The following is a 20,893-nucleotide window of genomic DNA, read 5'->3' as shown; positions in this document are numbered from 1 at the left end:
TCAGTCAGGTACAGCCACCAATGGGAGCGGCCCTGCCCGAACTGGTAGGCCAGGTCCCCTCTGCACAGAAACACAAACAACCCCAGACATATTTTGGCCTTGTTGGGCCTCCTAGGGTATGAGCAAACCTGATTTGCATATGTTTTTCTCCTTCTGTAATGGCTTGGCAGGCTGAAAAACAATGGTCTGGAGGGTTGCCTAGAGCTATGACGTGGTTATGATTAATTCAAAACCTTCAAGCCATCACCTTTTCTGTTTTGCTAGGTATCCCTCAGACAGGTTCCATAATGGTAGTTATGCCTCTCGAGGTCAGACAGCAGCTCACAAAGCAAGCCATGTGGCCGCTCGCTGACCCTAGAATTGGGGTCCTATTCGATCAAATTTGGAATAGAATTGTAGCTGTCAGCCCAGAGGTCCGCCCAAGAAAGACTGATTGTGGCAAGATTAGCAACTGCAGTCAACATAAGGGGGAATCCCCGGCACACTACTTTGATCGTTTGATGATAGGGTTCAGAGAGCACTGGGGGGGGGGGGAACAGCCAATCAGGTGGCTAGGAATGCGGCCTGACACTACCAGTGAAAGCCCACATTCTATGTCGCCTGGCAGCCTGTTCCCCCGCCTGCCATCTCCCCCCACCGACCCCACTTTTTTAAAATCCCTCCCCTCAATTTCAACTACCTGTTAGCTGCGGTGGAGAGTCCCGCCCTCGCACCTGCTGCTGCTCCCGTGCCCGTTCCGGCCGCCATGGAAATGGAAGAGGGGCTCCATATGGAGCCCCGCTTTCCTATTCCATGGTAGCCATGTTAGTACAGTATTTTCTCTCCATGAACGGGATGCCACGAGGCGTCCCGTGCACAGAAAGAAAATACTTTACATTAAAGAAAACATTAGCACCTGCGTAGCATGCTACACAGGTGCTTATGCCGATATGTCCCCCCTCGGTAGCTGAGACCCGCCTGTGGGCCCACCCCCTCGAGGCATATCGCTTCATTTTAAAACCTGATGAGACAGCTTGCGTGAGATTGCCAACACGTATGGCTCTGGTCATCAAACTAATTTGAAAGCGCAGTTGAAAACTATCTGCATAGGTTGGCAGAATCAACCATCATCTGAGCTGGTGATGGTAGCAAGTCACTGTGTAGGGAGTCAATAGCAGAAGAAGGAGTATATTGAGAACGCGATAATGGCATTACAACTATAGAACGTCAGGGGCAAGGACCCCCTGCAGCTAGGGGTGGGCTTAGAGGTACATTTGGGGCAAGCAGTAGATGGAGAGGAAGAAGGGACCCAGCAGGGAATCAACAAACACAGCCTGGTGTTTTAATTATTGAAAACAGGGCAGACACTGAATAAATCAGGGTCTTCACAGACGACAACAAAATAACCCACCTCCCCTCCAGGACAGAGTTCCTTCCCCAATTATAATGTGAAAGATGTACACCAAATAAAGCAGCACACTCAGAATGAAGATCAGCCTTAGCTATGACCTCACTCTGTATACCGTGATACTCGCAGATCAGGACTTACCATGTGTTCTGGGGGGGTTGATGGGCAAGCTATTCCTTGCCTGCTGGACACCAGAGTCATTTGGTCAGTCATTGAGATGCATAAGAACTGGGAGGTAGCGGTTTGTTCCTCATCATTTGAACAATGCGTTGTGTCCATTGTGTCACTTGTTGCATTAGGTGAGAGTGTACTCTGTGTTGCAGGGAATAGGCCTTTGTTCATACTTTGGTTGAATGTAACTGTTTCTCCTGGGAGCCTTTGGGGGTAGTTGATGGTTTCTACTCACTATGGTACTGTTTATTTTTCTACAAAGCTTACAAAGAAGAGGAGGGGGAGTATTGCTTTGGAAGTTGGTGTGTGCAGGATTATATTGGTTCCTTTCCTGGGAAATCATCTGATTTAGATTTCACTGGGTATCCGATGCTGGGTTCAAATTCTCCCTCCAATGCGCTAGGTCAACATTTTGTAGGTCAGGTGGATGAATATATGGATGAGAAAGTGCTCTGCAGTGGTGCGCTGGCGGGCAGCGGAGGTGCAGGTGGCAAGTGTTGGGGCCAGTCTGCTGGCAGTCTGCTGGAGGAAGTGAAGTGAGGTGCAGGGGTGAGCTTCTTTCCTTCTCCATTCGCGTAACGACCTACTGTTAGTAAAAAAAATACATCTTTGTGCCTGTGAAATGCCTCACGCGCACGCATTGCAAAGTAAAGCACCCCCGACTACCTAACTCCAGCTATGGCTGCCCACCAATGTTGGGCTACTTGTAGTAAAATGCAGTAAGGGAAAACAGGAGACTTGCTGGTGCTCTGGAAGGGCTTTATTTATGAATCGCCAGCCAGTCCCAAATACATACAAACTGAGGGTCTCTAAGGATTAAGGCCAACGGGCCTGAAGTGGCTGGGGTTTGCTGTGTGCAACTCACGTCCCCAACGGAGCTGCAGGCCCCGTTCTCAGAGGAGCCGGCAAGACGCTTCCCTCCGCGTCCTCGGCCCGGCTCGTAATGCGCGCGGAGCGCGCGGGGGCGGGACTTCCGGTTGCGCGAGATCTCGCGAGAGCGGGGCTCTCGCGACTTCTCTACACACCTCCCTTTTCCCGACTGATGATAGAGTCACTGTACAACATAGTCATTGTATCTCACCGGTCTTCTGTGCTCTCTTCTGGGCCGCTCCCTGGTTCCAGCGCACTCTTCTTGCTGCTCTGGTTCCAGGTCCGCATCGAGTTCTTCCGGTTCGACCTCAGGTTCCAACCTTTCTTCGTCGTCTCCTTCGTGTTCACGTTCCTCGCTTCTCCCATAGTTCTTCTCAGTCTCTACTAGTGATCTCTCCGGAGACCTCTCTCTTTCTTGCCTCCTCTGGTACAGTGCTACTCTATCAACGTTCCATGTGCGCCCGTCTTCCGTGCGAATGTAGTTTGTTCCTTTGTGAATTACTTGGCAGGGTCGACTGTATCGGGACCCTGTGATTTGATCTTTCTTCGGTAGTCTGATCTTGACCAGGTCTCCCTTTCTTATGTCTGGCACTTGTTTGGCCCTCCTTCTCTCATCACTCCATGACTTCATACGTGCCTTACTGTTTTGGATTCGCCACACTACTTCTGACATGTCCACAGCCTCATCTTCTCGTACTTTCGATAGCCATGGTGGAATCAGCGTGGACGCCGCACTCCTCCCTCTCAACATTTTGAACGGGGAAACCTGCGTGATGCCATTTGGAGTGAGTCTGTGGGCCGCTATGGCCTCTTTGGTGGTTTTGAGCGGGTCCATTCTTGAAGCTGTTGCCAATTGGATGGCACCCTTTATGAATCTGTTTGCCCTTTCTACGAGCCCATTGGCCTGAGGGTGATACAGGGCAGCTTTCTTTTGAATGATATGATTTCTTTTTAGAAAATCTTCCATGTCTTTAGAGACCAATTGCACCCCATTGTCCGTAACCACCTCCTTGGGGAGGCCTTCCCTTTGGAAAATTTCTGTGAGTACTTCTATGACCGTCTTGGTGGTTATATTAGGGACAAACTCTGCCTCCACCCATTTCGATAAGTAGTCCACCAGCACTATGCCATACCTGTGTTCCGGCGACATAGCCTCCAAGGGTCCTATGAAGTCGATGCCTATTTTGGACCATGCTGCTTCGGGTATTTCTGTGGGTATCAGGGGTGCCTGGCGGACCTTAAGTCTTTTGTCGCTGTTTAAGCATTCATGACACCGTTCTATCATGGTGCGAATTTCTTGGTCCATGGACGGCCACCAGTAGGCCTCTCTCACTCTGCGGCGAGTCATCGTGTTTCCGAGGTGTCCCGCGTGAGCCCGGCAGAGAATGGTTTTCCTCATACCTATTGGGGGAATGATTTGATCATTTTTCATGACGATCCCTTCGATTTCGGACAGCTCATCCGACACTTTCCAATATGGCCTCATGCCTCCGGGCAGCACTTTTTCACTGGGCCAACCTTCCTTGATGCATTCTCGAATCCTGGTCATGGTGGGGTCTTTCACATCCTCTTCCTCCCAGTGCCTTTCACTGAGTTCCAGGTAGTCGGGTGCTCTTAAGTCCATGACGGATGCCACGATGCATTCCCCATGTAGGAATGTGGTTGCTTTATCTTTATCTTCCGGCAGCCGCGACATGCAGTCGGCCTGCGTATTTTTCCAACCTGAAATGTGCTGGACTTCAAAAGTGTACTCTTGCAGTTTGGCTGCAATGCGTGCTAATCTGGGTGTGGATGTTTTGGTCCCTCCAGGGCTGAGCATGTGGATGAGCGGTTTATGGTCCGTCAGCAGCTTGAACTTTGTGCCCCACACGTATGTTCTGAAGTGTTCCACTGCCCATGCACACGCCAGCATTTCCTTTTCAATGGTGGAGTAATTCTGTTCCGCTTCCGATAACGCCTTCGACGCAAAGGCTACCACATGTTCCGTGTCACCTTTCTTTTGGGTTAATACTGCTCCCAGTCCATACGCACTGGCGTCTGTGGTGATGACGGTCTCCCACGTTGGATTAAATGGTTGCAGACATGGGGCATCCATGATGTGCTGTTTTATGCTTCCCATCGCAATCTTCTGCGGTTCTTGCCACGTAAACTCTGACCCTTTTTTGAGTAAGTCGCAGAGGGGTGCTGTGGTTTCTGAGAACTTTGGTATGAATTTGGCATAGTACTCAGCGAGTCCAAGAAATGACCTCACTTCTTCTTTGCAGGTGGGTTCTGGAGCTCTACTGATGGCCTGCATGAGGTTCCTTTTTGGACTGATGCCTTTTTCCGAGATCAGGTACCCTAAGTATTCGACCTCTTTCACCTTGAACATGCATTTTTCGTGGCGTAAGCGGATGCCTGCTTCTTGTAGCTTGTTGAGGACTTTTCTCAACGTGGAGTCGTGGGTCTGCTCATTTCCTGCATACACCAGGATGTCGTCCTGGAAATACACTACGTTTTTAACATTGCGTAGCAGGACATCCATCATCCTTTGGAAAGCCGATGCTGCTGATGACAACCCAAACGGCATTTTGGTGAATTGGTATGTCCCAAACGGAGTGATGAATGCCGTGAGGGGTTTTGACTCTTCATGGAGCTGTATTTGGTGGTATGCATTTCTCATGTCGAGTTTTGAAAATATCTTGGCCTCTTTCATTAGTAGAATGAGTTCGTTGATGCTTGGAAGAGGGTAATTGTCCGTGATGACTTCCAAGTTTAAGCTGCGCAGGTCTATGCAGACCCTCAATTCCTGGGATTGGGGCTTCTTTATGAGAACCACCGGGCTCAACCACTCGGATGCTTCGATTTCTTCTATGACCCCCTCCCTCTTCATCTTGTCTAACTGTCCTCTGAGGGTATCTCTGGCTGTGGCAGGTACCGGCCTCACCCGATGCTTGACTGGGACAGCATTTCTTTTGAGTACAATTTTGTGGAGAAAACCCTTAATGTGCCCCGGCTCCTCTGAGAATAGTGTAGGATAATCATTTTTGAGCACAGGTCCGTCCTTTGCACTGACTGACAGTACCTGATCCTCTGTGCTGGGATCCAGTCTAATTTTCAGTTTGTCTTGGTCGTCCCAACCTAACACTGCTGGACCTTCATGGCTGAAGTAGACTCTAGTGGTTGCCACTCTCCCTTTGAATTCGACTTTGCCATTTATGTACCCCAAGAGTTCAACCGACGCTCCCCCGAAAACTGTGGGCTTGTGTCGCGTAGTCAGCACTTGTACTTTTTCTTTTCCCACCATTTCTTTGTAAGTCTTCAGGGGAATGATGGTTAGATCCGAACCTGAGTCTGCCATGACCCTAGTTTCATTGCCGTCTATTTTAATCGTGCAATGGGGCTTCTCTCTCCTGGCTCTTGTGCTGTTCACCATTATAACTGTGGGCCTACCTTCATCTTCTGAGGATGATTCTCTCTCCATGATGCGCTCTGCGTTGAGACTGGTGACTTTCCTGTTTCTCCATCGACACACGATTGAGAAGTGGCCAATGCGTTTACATACGGAGCACTCCTTATCTCTGGCTGGGCACTCTCTGTCAAACGCTAAGTGCTTCGTACTGGTGCACCTGTGGCACTTGAGGGGTTCTTTCCTGTTTCCTTTCGCATCCCTCATGTCCGATGACGGCCTTTCTTTTTTTGAATGGAAGCCCACTGCCTGTATTTCAGCGGAGCTCTGGGCTCCTGTGAGCTCCTTCCGTCTTCCCGCCGTTTCTTCGACTGCTCTGGCAATTTCGATTGCTTTCTCCAGCTGCAGTTCCTTTTCGATGATAAATTTATCTTGGACTTTCCTGCTGTTCGTGTGAACGGTCAACATGTCACAAATGAGGTTTTCCGCATTGTTGCCAAAGTTACATAATGCCGCCAGTTCCCTCAGCTTAGTGACGTAATCATCCACTGGTTCCGACATTTCCTGCTTCCGACCGTAGAACCGTATTCTGTGCAGCACTGTGTTTTCTTTGCTGGCAAACCTCTTAACGATTCTCCTCACCGCCTCCTTGAACACGTCGTCGTTGTCGCCATCAACCGGGATCGGGGTCAGACTTTCGAAAATTCTTTGTCCCTCTACCCCCAGGGCATTGAGTAACATGGCCCTGCGCCTTGCCGCCGAGAACCCTGCTCCACCCAGTGCTTCCACGTAGGTCATGAATAGGGGCTGCCATTGTGGCCACGGAATGGCAGGCCTACCTGGAGTTTGGAGGAAGGGTGGCGGTGGCGTTGCTCCTTGCATGCTTCTTCGTGGGTTGTGGTGATCCTCGTCGCCAATTTATGTAGTAAAATGCAGTAAGGGAAAACAGGAGACTTGCTGGTGCTCTGGAAGGGCTTTATTTATGAATCGCCAGCCAGTCCCAAATACATACAAACTGAGGGTCTCTAAGGATTAAGGCCAACGGGCCTGAAGTGGCTGGGGTTTGCTGTGTGCAACTCACGTCCCCAACGGAGCTGCAGGCCCCGTTCTCAGAGGAGCCGGCAAGACGCTTCCCTCCGCGTCCTCGGCCCGGCTCGTAATGCGCGCGGAGCGCGCGGGGGCGGGACTTCCGGTTGCGCGAGATCTCGCGAGAGCGGGGCTCTCGCGACTTCTCTACACTACTGTGGACCTTTTAAGCCTCCCGCTCCCGCATTCAGTTTGCCAACAATTAATTGCAACGCCCCCATCCCGTTTTGTGTTCCGAGGTGCATATGAATTTAGCCTCTCCCGCGATGACGAACACCATGGTAACAGTTTCACCGGCTGTTACCCTGGCTACTACAGAATCACACCGAGTGCATGTTTTGCTGAACGTTTTCCATTCTAATGAACCCGAAGCGTTCACGGAATTCCGGCTTTGGCGCTTTTGGCAGGAGTGCAAGCTGCTGAACTAAACATTGTTGAGAACTGCATTGCAAAGTCCACTCGTGCACTCTCCCTAGAGCTGTTTAATTGATGAAGGGACTAATACTATGGTGATTGATGGTGCGACCTCATTTTCAGGAGAAGTAAGGTCCCTTTACAAAAACCTTTGACGTGGCAAACGGCTCAGAAGGAACTTACACGCCACTTAGTGGCGCCCCTCGGATCGACTTTGTCCCGGTTTGTTGGCCATTCCTGTGGTCCCAGCGTTTGCCCAACAAGGTCAAAGGTGTAAATCAGCGCTGATCCTTTGGAGCAAAATTCTGTAACGTCCCCTTGGTTCCTCCAACTCCTAGGAGGTCTTGTGGGGGGCGCCACACTGTTTCACGAACAGGTGATTCAACTATTCCTATTTAAAACTTCATGTTGGCACCTCTCATGCTCTCATGAGATTGAATGAGTCCATGAATACAAAAATAAACGGTCAATTCGCCTTGTTGGCATTACTTAATACAAAGATTTAATCTGTGGAACGTTTTTTAACAGCCCTTAAGCTACCTTCTGTGCCCACTTTGGATAAACAAATGGTCAATAAACAAGTGGAAACAAAGCCTATGTATTTAAGGCAGGAGTTTGTGGCCACTAGTTCCTCTGTTTACTATCTATCTATGGTTCTGCTAGAAATCACTCCCACCCGACTATCTCCTCTTGTTCCCTTCCCGTGGCTCCTCCTCCTAATGACGCTCAGCTCCAAGAGGCTACTTATTCTATCTTTTCTCAAAGGAGGAAGGCAAGAGAAGTTGTTCAACCTAAAAGAAATCTAAAATCAAAGTCCTGTATGTAAAAACCAGCAACTAGTGGTTTGTGCACATTTTTGTGGACTCTGTCGGTGCCTTTGGTGGATGGTATACGGTGGGGAGGTTGCCAAAAAGAAGTCTACTGAGAAGCAGAGGAAGGCTCCTCAGCTGGCTAAACCTGTGGTCTTGTTGAGTCCTATTCTAGTGTCTCTGTAGACAGTGTGTCAGATTGACATGTCCATTGCGGAAGATTTGTTGAACATATCCACGTATTCTTTGGATATGGGGGGAGTCCCCTGCATTGGCTTCTCTGGCCTCTCAGCATTTTGTTCAACAGCCTTGCCTTCCCATCCTGCAAACTAAATTGAATTTCAAGTCTCTATCAAACAAGGTCTCTGATACAATTCAAGGGGTGGATGACGTCCGCTCTCAAACTCCTATCTTCCTCGCTATGGAGCAGAAAAGAACTCTTCTCTCTCAAAGGCATCTGCTATATAGCAAAGATATTTCGAAAGTACAAATAAAAGTGCACTGAACGGACTTGATCGCATAGAATTGCGTAACGTACATAATACGCCTTGGAATACTGGGAACATTCGAAAGAGCATATATCCCATCATACCACACCCCACGCTTACTCTCTTCTTTACACCACCACTCAACTAGAACACAGAGATACTATGACACCATTCGGTATAACTGATCTCATATCAACATCTCCCGCTCACTCCCCATCACTCTATGTAAACACTGCTGGTTACACACCCCCCGGCCAGGCGTTTCTCCTCAGGCCTAACGCAGCCACACTCGGTCTGGATGAATCCTGCCAGAACGAACACATACTCCTGATCTCTCAACCACCACACCTACCGCTATGAAGCAGCTACTACACAAATTCCGCACCAGCTGCACACATACCTGGTGCGCACACGCACCTTTGGACTCTCTCAACTCTCTCTACTGACCCGAACTTCGGTTCCCAAGGGCGTTCAACCTAGCAGCGCCTTCAGACCATACCAATGGTATATAAGGCGCTATATAAATGCAAAATAACATAATGTAACATAACAAGCACAATCTTCAGGGGCTCTGATCCCAACGGAAGGAGATTGCTTAGCAGAGCCTCAAGCTTGTGTTACCCAGGGTATGGATAAAGGTTTACATCAAGACTTGTCTTTTCGTACGATGGATCAGAAAAGAGGCGATCTCCCCTACAATCTCAAGTTGCCCCTATCCAAGCACGTTCTTCTCTTGGCTCCATGTATTTGTCTAGTTGCCTCTTATTGGAACGTTTAGTATTGTAAAACGAACACATTTTTCTAAATCGCACAAACGTTCTTAATGTATTTGACAATATTCCTACTCTTCACTCCATACAATCTGGAGACATGGAACAGATTGTGTTCATTGACGATGTATACTTGGACAGGGTGATCTTGCGTGTTCCTTCTAAGATTGTTTGAAACACTATATTTTGGAAGCAGTCCATCCTCTTTGACCCATAGGTTATGACATCTTTGAAGCGACCAGGGGTAGTGCCATACGATCTGCAGAATGTGACATAGAGAGTTTGGATAGGAGGGTCCTTTCCCAACCCTATACCTCTCTTAGGGTCGCTTGCTCCCTATTGAATCCTGAATGCCCTAGAGTCACACAGTTGGTAGAAGAGAGCTAGAAAGGTGCACCTAGCTGCCAGGTGCCTTAATGAATGGGAATGGCGGCCATAACTAGAATAAGAATCTGGCACCTGCAAACTTAAAATGGGTTCATGGAACACACAGGGCCATGGCCATTTACTACAATCAGACGGTAACTTGCTCATGACCTTGGATGTGTTCCTGCTCCAAGAAATGTGGTTTACTTTTGTCCCGGTTATGGATGGGTATTCAATCAATGCAACTTTAGCCTTGAAGGACCCTAAGGCATGTCATTCTTCAGGCTTACTAACGGCTGCCCGTAATGGGTGTGGTTTCTCTCTTACAAAATGGGCTCCCCGCAACACCTTCTTGCAGGCTACCAAATAAGCATGGGATAACGTTTTTGTTGGGAAGTTGGACGTTTTTGCTTTTATTAATGCACACAATCGAACCTTGCTGGTATATCTACTGATTAATTTCTTGATGCAGTAGTCGATTGATTGGATGCATGTTTATTGGACCCTGATGTAACGGCCTGTATTTTAGGGGGTGACTTAAATATTACTTGTGTGGATCATGACAGCCGTTACCCTATACAAGAAATGAGGCACCCGGCAATGCGCGTCTGTGGCGGACGCGCAAGGGATGGTCCTGGTTAATGCTATCGTTAAAGGCAACATCCCTTCCCATCCTACCTGCCGTAGAAATCCTGAGTCTACTGTCATTGATCTTTTTGTATGTTGCTGGCAAAATGTTTCCACCTATAGTCAAATTTCACATTTTCTGTCCATAGAAAAGTGATCATGGGCTTCTTCTGCAAGCCACTTGGGTTATTCCAGCTTGTATAGAACGAAGGACTTTTTATACACCCAGAGTTATGGCTAATGCAGGTAGGAACCGTTTATCTTGGAATGGAGAAGCTTTGACAAAGTTGAACGAATATCTTTTAGATGCTTTTTCAGGACCATCAAATGCTATGCTCAGTCAGGCTGATGTTTATGTGGACGCAATGAATCTTTCTGTTCAGAAGCAATCTGTCTCTATGAGGCCTATTTTTGAGCATACACATGTTTACGACCAGATTATCCACAAAGAGAAAAGACTGTTGAGGGAGAGGTATGGAAATCAAAAGGCGGAAGCTCAAATTTAAAAACTGGCTCCACAGCTATAGATGTATAATTGCACAAGATGCTGAACATATACTGCTGGTAGCTCTCGTGACCAGGAGTTTGTCTCAGATTTGGTGCCTGCTTGGGAATGATGGTGCTTTGCAGTCTGAATTACGGTCAAATCCAACCCCAGAAGAAACCTGGATTGATCATTTTGTGGCCTTATTTGCAGCTGCTCCTCCTGGTGGGACACCCAGATTGTCTCTGCCAGACGAGGAATGGCTACTTTCCTTTTCACAGGAATCACATTCTTTACCTGATCAAGAGGTGTAGCAAGTCTCAGACTCCTGGCCCAGACAGGCTTCCAATGCTATATTTAAGGCCCATCCTGATGCGTGGGTTGAGGTATTAAACACTCTTTTCATCCAAGTGATAAAAAAAACGATTCCCATTTCCGGGCGCAAATCTATTATAATTGCAATAATTAAGAAGGGCGATGAGACAAGTAGTAAGAACTATCATCCGATCACCCTTCTAGATACGCCGAGAAAAATTGTTCGATTCTTAGTCTTAAAGAAACTGACTGATTGGGTGAAAGCCAGCTTTTGTTATGATCTGAATCAAAAAAGGGTTTGTTCAAGGGATTGGCACATCTCTAAACTCTTCTTTGATTAAAAAAAGGTTCTTGTTAAATAGCGCCCCAATTTATCTAGCCTTCATCGACTTTCAAACAGCATTTGACTCCCCCTTAAACACCTATACATCACCGACACCATCTCCCCCATTCCCATTGTTGTCCCACACTATTTCCTTGCTTTCTTGGTGTCCGGGGGCAGCATTTATGACTGCCTCGCACTATGCCTTGTGAGACGCACGGGGCTGGAGGGTGCAGAGGAAGTGGGTGTCGAGGTTGGGGTGGATGCCGTAGTGATTTGTATAGCTGACGCAGTTTGTTGTTGCTGCATGTGCTGCAGGATTGAGGTCAGGACCTGTGTGAAGGCCCCCAGACTGTCATGCATCATCACCGCTGATGCATTAATGGCGGAAGTGTTCCCTGCTATTGCCTATGCTATCTCCTGCCTCGTATCCTCTCCCTCTGCCACATACTGTCTGACAAGTTCCAGCATGGAGTCCTGTCTTGCCTCCACCCTTGCGAGCCGTGCCTCAAGGTTGGTGGGAGCAGCAGATGTTGAGGGTGCTGCGAACGGGCGTGAATTCGCAGGGCTGGCCTCGGGGGTGGTGCTCAGGTCTGAAGTGTCGAGAGCAGGACCGGCTATGGTGCTGGTGGGTGTGGCCTGAGTGTGGGGTGGGGAGTGGACAGGGGGCTTGGGGTGCGTGGACATTCCACATGGATGAGGCCTTCCTCGTCCACATACTCCTCTGCTCCAGTTTCAATGTCGCTCAGTGGTGCTGTGGCTGCTGCCTCGCCCACGGAACTTGTTTCTGCAGAGTGGGTGCCACTGGCCTCACCTTCCTCTGGTGTTGCCAGCTCGGTGGTCCCGATCTCAGGCGTAGCTGTGGGGCCCTCATGTGCGGGCATGGCCTATGCACTCGGCCGTGGCTGTTTTCTTGGCCTGGGACATCGATGCCCTTGTGGATGGTTCCTCGCTGGCATCTTCTCCATCGTTGCCTGGGGGGTAGAAGAGATGCAGGGCATCAGTGATGGTGTAACATGCAAGAAGCATTATATGGTGCTGTGGAGATTTTCAATTATCATGCGTTCATGTCTTACAGGTGTGTCACACAGGGTAGTTTGAAGGGGAACATTTTGGCATTTGCCGTGCCGTCTCAATTCAGGAATGCTGCATGGCAGCTGGCATGACGTTGTATTGTGGTTTGTATGATGTATGACATGTGAATGGTCCCTGTGTGTTGGCTGTATGTTGATAATGGGATTGGCACTCAGCATGCATTTCAGTGTGCAGGGTTTGGGCCTCCATCTGGACATGGATATGTTGATGTATGTGTGTGTTGGGACATGCATTGCCTTGCCTAGACTCTATTCCAGATCACTTGTGGTACGTCATGGTTTCCCCTACTGGGGTCTGCAGGGTCACTCACCCCCATCTCCAGATGTTGCGGCACCAGTCTCCATCTCCCCAAAGCCCTTGATGGACTCCATCTGGATGAAGGTACTACAAGTCTCCTCCCAGCACATTAGTTTTATCGGGGAGTGGGCACCCCCGCCTGTGGCCATGGCCTCCCTCCGATTGCTGGCCTGGATGTTTCGTACCCTAAGGCGGAGGTCATCCCACCTTTTCTTACAGTCTTTGACTGTCCGTGGGGTGGTAACGACCACAGATACCTTGCGGGCTACCTCCTCCCAAATCTCCTTTTTCCTTTGCTGTGCCTCCCTCTTGAGGTAATGGGTATTTATGTCCTCAGCATGGGCAGCGAGGGTGTCCACCAACATGTTTAGTTCTTCATCTGAAAAACGCTTCTTGCGCAGGCAGGGGTTAGATTTTCTGTTTGCCTTGCACATGGTGATTTGGAAGGCCCTGGTCTCTCCTGTTAAACACTGGTGGTTTGGGAGGATTGCAATGGATTGTGTTTTTAAAGATGTCCGCCGGCGCATTACCCGTTCTGACGTGATGACGTTACTTCCAGGTCCGGTATTACGAGCCCGGTATTAGCATGATGTTATTACCGGGTCGGTATTAAGGATGCCTCCTAGGCGGAGGCGGTATCGGCGGGTCCTGTGAAGGTGCTATCGGGCGGTTGGAAGGCCTTTAGCGGCATGGCGGTATGGCCATTACCGGCATGGGCGTTCGTGCGTGCTCGCTCACTCGTAAGCAGCCACTATTAGCGGTGTCAAACGAGCACGGACCTGCTAGTTCCTCCATGCTGGTAATGACCCGCTGGTAATGACCCGGTTTTTTCCGCACATCTCGTAATGAGGCCCAAAGTCTTCATAAAAGTGTATTTCTATGCTCTCTATGCATAGTGTTGCTTCTAATAACAATAATTTGACATTATTGGCTATCCAGTAAACAGACATATATTGCATATTGTTCATAAGTATGATACTTCCATAGTCAGCACTGCCGCTCACAATCTACGTACTATTAGAAGCAATAAGCATAACAGCCCTTGCACACTCTCCTGGCCTATAACATTGTTTTCAGCACCCAGTGCTAAATGTTTACACACACTTTGTATGGCTTATCCCTGTTGCAATGGAAATTATTTTGACACACTTTTAAATACTGGAACGTCTTAGGGCCGCCACCCGGCCGGCACAGCACCTAGCAAGGTTGCATGTGCTACTGTGCTCGCTGCTCGTCGCTTGCAGGTGTCGCTGCAACAGCACCAGAGATACAACTGTGTGCGGGCCGGCCGCATTAATGGCACAGCCAAGGGGGCGCCCACTGGGCAGATGCGGGAGGGGGTGGGGGGTAAGCACCCCCTCGGCTTCCCCCTCCCCCACTGGTGCCACCATTGGTCAAACGTCCAACTCCAATTACACTTGATCCGCAAAGCAGTACTTTTCAGATATAGTGAAAAGGGCACTGGACCACTCAATTACTCGTGAAAACAGGTGTAAATATTTAGGTTTCAGTCGAAGCGTCAGTTTTTCTATTTATTTTCACTCTGGGGCAATAACATCTGTGGTTTATTACAGATATAGAGAAATACCAGAGCTGTTCCGAATGCACTGGGCAAGCAATTCTACACCAAATAAGCAAACGTCGTCATGAATCTTGTGTGAGTTAACGAGAAGCTCCTCGCTTCAGCCAGACTCCTTCTCACACGGTTCCTATGACCTGTGTGCAACACGTGTGCTTCTCCGCGTCAGCCCTCCCGGGCCTTCAGCGCACCTTTGTTTGTTATGGGATAATGAGTCACAATGCATCTAATCCCGAGGAAATCCTGCAACATGTTCACATTGGCACTTCGCCAGATTAGTAGTGGTGTTCCATCGTATTTCCTGGGCCCTATAAAAACCTCGCGTGTTCAGGTTCCCCATCCCATCTGCATGGCAGGATCCCTGCGTGCTGGCAAAAAACTGATCTGTCTCCAAACCTGTAACATTTTAATGGGGCGGCCCATCAAAGGGCTGCCGCCTGACAGCAGGTACTCATATTTCAGAAAATTGCAAATAACCGAGCCTGAAAATTATTATTTTACAGAAAACAGTTGGAAGACCTAGAATAGCCTTTCTGAGGTCTCCCAAGTACGCAATTCAAAGTGACTTTATCAGTGGGGGGGCGGAATTACGCAAAACCAACTTTCCTCTGCACATTTCTGGTTGTGTAATGAATATTTTAATAAGATTGCAAGAAGGTCAAGCTATAATGCTTTCCTGCAGCTGTTCTGGCCTGTTGCATAGTACTCAATGTTGTAGAAGTGTTATCTAATGCTGTGTTAGTGCCTTAAAGTTGCAGCCTGTTGGCACATGTCACGTGCTCTATAAATAATAAGCCAGCCCCTGTGTTGCAGCCTTTATAGGTGTTAAACCTTTGTAACAATCAGGCTGCTGCAAAGTAGTTATCATTTTCTTTCTCACCCATGTGCAGGAGCACATTAACACCCTAATTCTGACGAGGGTGAAAAATGGCGTGGATGCAGGACACACACGTGATCAATGTTACCCTGTCATTTCCATGCCTGCGTCATTTTACAAAGGGTCCTCTGTGCGCAGCAGGAATCAGGGTACACAATCTGCTCTGCGCGTTTCACTTCTCTGCAGCAAATACACATTCATCGCCGTAGCAGGAACATTCTGATGCCAGCATGTCGAAAGAGAAAGCATATCGTGCCTCGTATTGTAATAAATATATTAATATTGGCCTACGCCAAGCTGCTCGAAAATCGCTTGCGAAAGAAATTCATGTCGTAAGGTCCTGACCTTAAATCAATATAAGCCGCCATTTTAGGTCAAACCGCCATTTTAGGATTCGCTTTGTAAAAGTCACCCTGTGAGTTAAAATGGTGGACGATGTCATTTCAGAATGCAACATGGCCGTCTTGACCTCTGTACATAGCTAATATGTAACTTGCCTGCAGGCCACTTGTTGAGGTCGTGAACTGAGACCTTGTCCTTCGTTAACCTGTGTGTACAGGATTACTCATGTAATGAAACTAATCCATGAGCATATTTTGAAACAATGTATTCAAATACTGAATGTAGAACATCTGTTTAACTACATTGCATTACTGTTTGAGAAGGCCTGCATGGAAAAAACTTAGAATACACAGTTATTGCATAGGCTTGTTGATACATGTATTAAAGGCAAACTAGTTATATGCGGTTGTTCGAGACTTGGAACGAACCCAAGATCGGTGATGTATTAAATGGAATATTAACCCGAAGTGGGGCTGGACATCCCGCCCACCAAGTGTATAAAAAGCGAATGCATTCTAATGTACAACGTCTCTCACTGAACACACTGAACCACGCTGGAGTTCGTTGTGTTGTACTGAGGGCCGATAGCTATCTGATTTTGCTCTGTTTTTGTAACTGGATTCAGTATAAAATAAAGTACTTTGTATGTTCCTTTGTAACCCGTGTTCGGTATATTTCCTTTTGGGGTACTCTGCCTCGATAATTTTCCTGAGAAAAATGTTTTTATTGAAGGTTTAGGGATTCAGTTATGTATAATGTGGGGAAGATTAAATAATGCGGATCTTCCGCAAGGGTTAAGGGATCTAAATACTCTCGCGCTTTCTAGAGACACTGTGGAGAAGGTAAAGGAGCATGTCGAGAGGTTATTTGGGTATAGAAAGGAGTTAGAAAAGTTACAGAACGAGGATGACGAGGAGGAAAATATGTATGTACAGAAACGGTTCCTTCCGTGTCGTAAATCAATATCTGAGGAAACGCAAATTCGTAAGAAAGATGCGATTAGATGGATTTCAGACATATCGATAACTCCAGTTGAGGTATATGACACATACAGTCAATATACGCTAGAAATGCAGAGGAAAGTGATACAGGTAATGGTAGAGTACCTGCAGGATGAGTGTGTAAAAAGGAAGATTAGTTGTCCCACAGAGTTATTGAGTATTTACAAGAGAGCTTTTTCACTTGATACTTCTTCGACTGCTTTAGCGCTCGATTTAGCTCTGTTGCTTAGTAAGCGTTCGGAGTCACCTACTTCTCAGTTGCCTATGACAGAGGTCCCTCCGACATTTGTCCCAAAGGTCGAGGTTGCGGCCGATGCTGCACGGGGTATAGTTGTTGTGGACATTCCCGCACATTATGTATCACAGTTTGTTCACGTCCCGTTTTCACGGCAGGAAGTGAACACCATTAAACAGTCTATTCCTGACATTAGGAAAAATCTGACAGGGTTCTATAAAGAGATAGAGTCCGTTTTGCAGTCCTCAGTGTTCACCTTAGGCGACATTGATTTATTCTTTCCTGTATTCCTGCCCGTAGATTTGTGGAAACAGGTTAGAACTATAGCCGACGTACCTGGGTTGGGAGATACGTGGGTTAACATAGCTAGGCTTGACGGAGAAAGGCCAGTGGGAGAGAGACCGCCTCAGGTGATACTAACTTTGCCTGACAGAATCGTTGCAAAAATTAAAAACCATAATTCCTGAAAAGAGAATTATTTGGGACAAGCTTACGGCCTGTGTCCAAGGAAAGTCTGAGGTTGCTACCGAGTTTTTTAATCGGTTCGAACAGGTGTTCTCGGATTTCAGTGGACAAGACCTAGGCACAGAGTCTGGGAAAAGGTTGTTCATGGACAAATTTGTGCGTGGATTGCTGCCTGACATCCAGTCGCAAATTATGTCTTCTGAGAGCGCTTGGCAGGCGAAATCACAATCAGAAGTACTGCACATGGCTCAGTACTACGAGAACCGTGTCAATAATGAAAAAGATAGGATTGAAAAACGAAAAGGAGATTTGAAAACTAAAGTGCTATTGCAGCAAATTGTTAGAGGCCCCAGAGGGGGTAGTTCTCAGGTTAGAGGTCAGTATGTCCCGCAGGAGAATGTGCCCTTGGGTCCTGTGAACATTAACCAGTGAGCTTATTGTCGCCAAGAGGGTAATTGGCGAGCACAATGCCCCGTCCTTCAACAAAGGTCAAATAATACATTTGGTAATATGGGTAGGCGAACCAGTGGTCGCCCGGGTGTAGGGGGCCCTGGTAGAGGTCAGTTTACACAGGGCCGTCAGCAACCTTTCTCACAGGACAATCAGACTCCGAGTGTGGACACCAGGAACATATTTGATCATCCTTCCGCTGCATATTTTTCTGAAGAGCTTCCTTTTGATGATATTCTGTTTCGTTAGGATTGCCCGAAGCAGGGTTTGGAACCTACACCTATTCCCGTCAATCAGAAAGGTCCCTACGCTGAAATGGTGGTGGGAAATAGGAAACATCAGTTTTTGATAGACACTGGAGCACAGAATGTTCCATTGATCATTCACGGGTTCCAAACATTCCACTGTCAGGGCAAACCAATGTTTCTGTAGGGTTTTCAGGTACACCAGTTGTTTGCCCGGTTTCTATGCCAGTAACTATTTCTTTGGGTCCTTTTACAGACCATTGTCCATTTCTGTTGACTTCGGATTGCGGAGAGAACTTGCTGGGGTTGAATCTGTTAAAAGAATTAAAAGCAGTGATTTATTGTTCTTCTGATGGAGTGCGCTTGACGATTTCACTGCAGCAATTTTCTGCTTCGCAATTCTTGACTAGACCTTTGCCTCGAGAATTCATTAATGTACCAGAGAGCTTGTGGGCTGTCGAAGACAATGATGTCGGTGTTTTACAGATTGAACCTGTCACGATAGTTTTGAAACATGGAATTGAGCTGCCACACATTCCCCAGTATAAGATTTCAGTTGAGGGCGAGCGAGCTTTGAAATGTATTGTTTCTGATTTTGTGCATCGTTGGGTGATTGAAGAAATTTCAGGAAGTTTGTGTAACAGTCCGATTTTACCCATGTACAAGAAAGGCGATAATGCAATTCCATTCCGTTACATAATTGATTTACGTGCCATTAATAAAGTTGTGGCACCACAATTTTCAATTGTGCCTGATATAACGACAATCCTAATCATGATTCCAGCTACAGCTACTTACTTTAGTGTTGTGGACCTGAAGAATGCTTTCTTTAGTATTCCTATACACAAGGATAGTAGATATTTGTTCGCGTTCACCTTAGGGGGACGCTCGTTCACATTTACTCGTGCACCTCAAGGGTACACAGAGAGTCCTAGCATTTATAGTAGGGCTTTGAAAGAGCAACTTGATACCGTTGAATTGCCATCTACCTGTACTTTGCTTCAGTACGTCGATGATTTGCTTCTAGCTGCTGACTCTGAGAGTGCCTGTAAGGAGGGCACTGTGTTATTACTTATCCATCTAGCTAAGCATGGTCACAAAACTTCGCTTAAAACATTTCAATATTGTTGTCAGGAGGTCACCTATTTAGGCTATCTCCTGTCAAAGGAGGGAAGAAGATTGACACCTGAAAGAATAAAACACATTTCTGGCATGTCTGTCCCAAATACACAGAAGGAGGTTAGAGCCTTGATAGGTATGGCTTCTTACTGTAGGTTGTGGATCCCAAATTTTTCACTAGTGATCAAACAGATGTTGACTTTGACAAAGAAGGGCATTTCTTCGCCATTGCAATGGAACGCGGTACACCGGCAGTCGTTTGACTTGCTTAAGACTGCATTATGCTCTGCACCAGTTTTGGGCACACCGAACTATGAAAAGGCCTTTGTGTTGTTTGTCCATGAATGTGATGGATGTGCTTTGGCTGTATTAACGCAGGAACATAGAGGGAAGAATAGGCCGTGGGGTTACTTTTCTTCCGCCCTTGATCCTGTAGCATGCGCTTTGCCAAGATGTTTGCGAGCTGTCGCTGCTGCTGCCGCGTCTATAAAACAGAGTGAGGGAATGGTCCTAGGCCATGACCTAACCCTGATGGTGCCTCACTCTGTAGATGTTCTACTGAACCGAACTCAAACGCAACACCTCACTTCTGCACGGTTGACAAGATATGAATTGATCTTGTTTGCTCCTCACATTCAAATTAAGAGGTGTTGTGTTCTTAATCCGGCTGAACTCCTACCTTTCCCACAAGATATTACTTACGGCGATGAAGTGCCGCATGATTGTTTGTATACGACCGAACAAGAGACAAAGGGTAGAATTGATTTGAAAGATACTCCCTTGGATAATCCGCAAGGAGAGCTGTTTTGTGACGGCTACTGCTTCAAACTTCCGGATGGTACATCCACAGCTGTTTATGCGATCACTACATTGAGCACGGTTGTGGAAACGAAGAGAATCACGCATAATTCTGGGCAGGCCGCAGAGATTATAGCATTGACCCGAGTTTGTGAACTTTCCGAAGGGCTTGTAGTAAATATATATACTCATAGTCAGTACGCCTTTTGGGTGGTTCACAACTTTGGGAGACTTTGGTCAGAGAGAGGGTTCCTAACTTCGCATGGCACCAAAATTCACCATGGCTCCCTAATAGTACAGCTACTCTCAGCGCTTGCGCTCCCTACTCAGTTAGCAGTTATGAAATGTGCAGCACATAAAAGATTACAGATGATATAGGGAAAGGGAATGCTTTCGCTGATCAGATAGCTAGGCAAACTGCTGCAGATCTCCTTATGGAGATGTATGTTTCAAGGGAATCTGTAGATGCTTATGCAATAGATGAGGGTATTGGGTCTTTACGAGATATCCAAGCTGATGCCACGTTAGAAGAATCCAAAAGGTGAGCTGAGGGCTTGGGGAAACTTGATGATGACGGGTGTTGGGTGGACATAGCAGAAGGGAAATGGCTACTCCCTGACGCTTATGTCATGATGATGGTCATCATGGCCCACGGTCCTACGCATGTATGTGCCCAGAAGATGACAAAAATGTTTGAGTAAATGACAAAATTTCAAAAATTGGCCAGCGCTACGTCCGGGAATGCATGATTTGCCTGCAACACAACGTGGGAAAGGGGACAGTAACTCCAAGGGGTAGTTTTGGGCCACCCTCTGTCCCTTTGAAGTGATCCACTTTGATTTTATTGAAATGGAACGATGCGATAATAAGAAATATGTACTGGTGGTTATCTG

The sequence above is a fragment of the Ambystoma mexicanum genome, chromosome 6p (genome assembly GCF_040938575.1).
Source record: "Ambystoma mexicanum isolate Mex_15411 chromosome 6p, UKY_AmexF1_1, whole genome shotgun sequence".
NCBI lineage: Eukaryota > Metazoa > Chordata > Amphibia > Caudata > Ambystomatidae > Ambystoma > Ambystoma mexicanum.
This window is presented reverse-complemented; position numbering follows the sequence as displayed.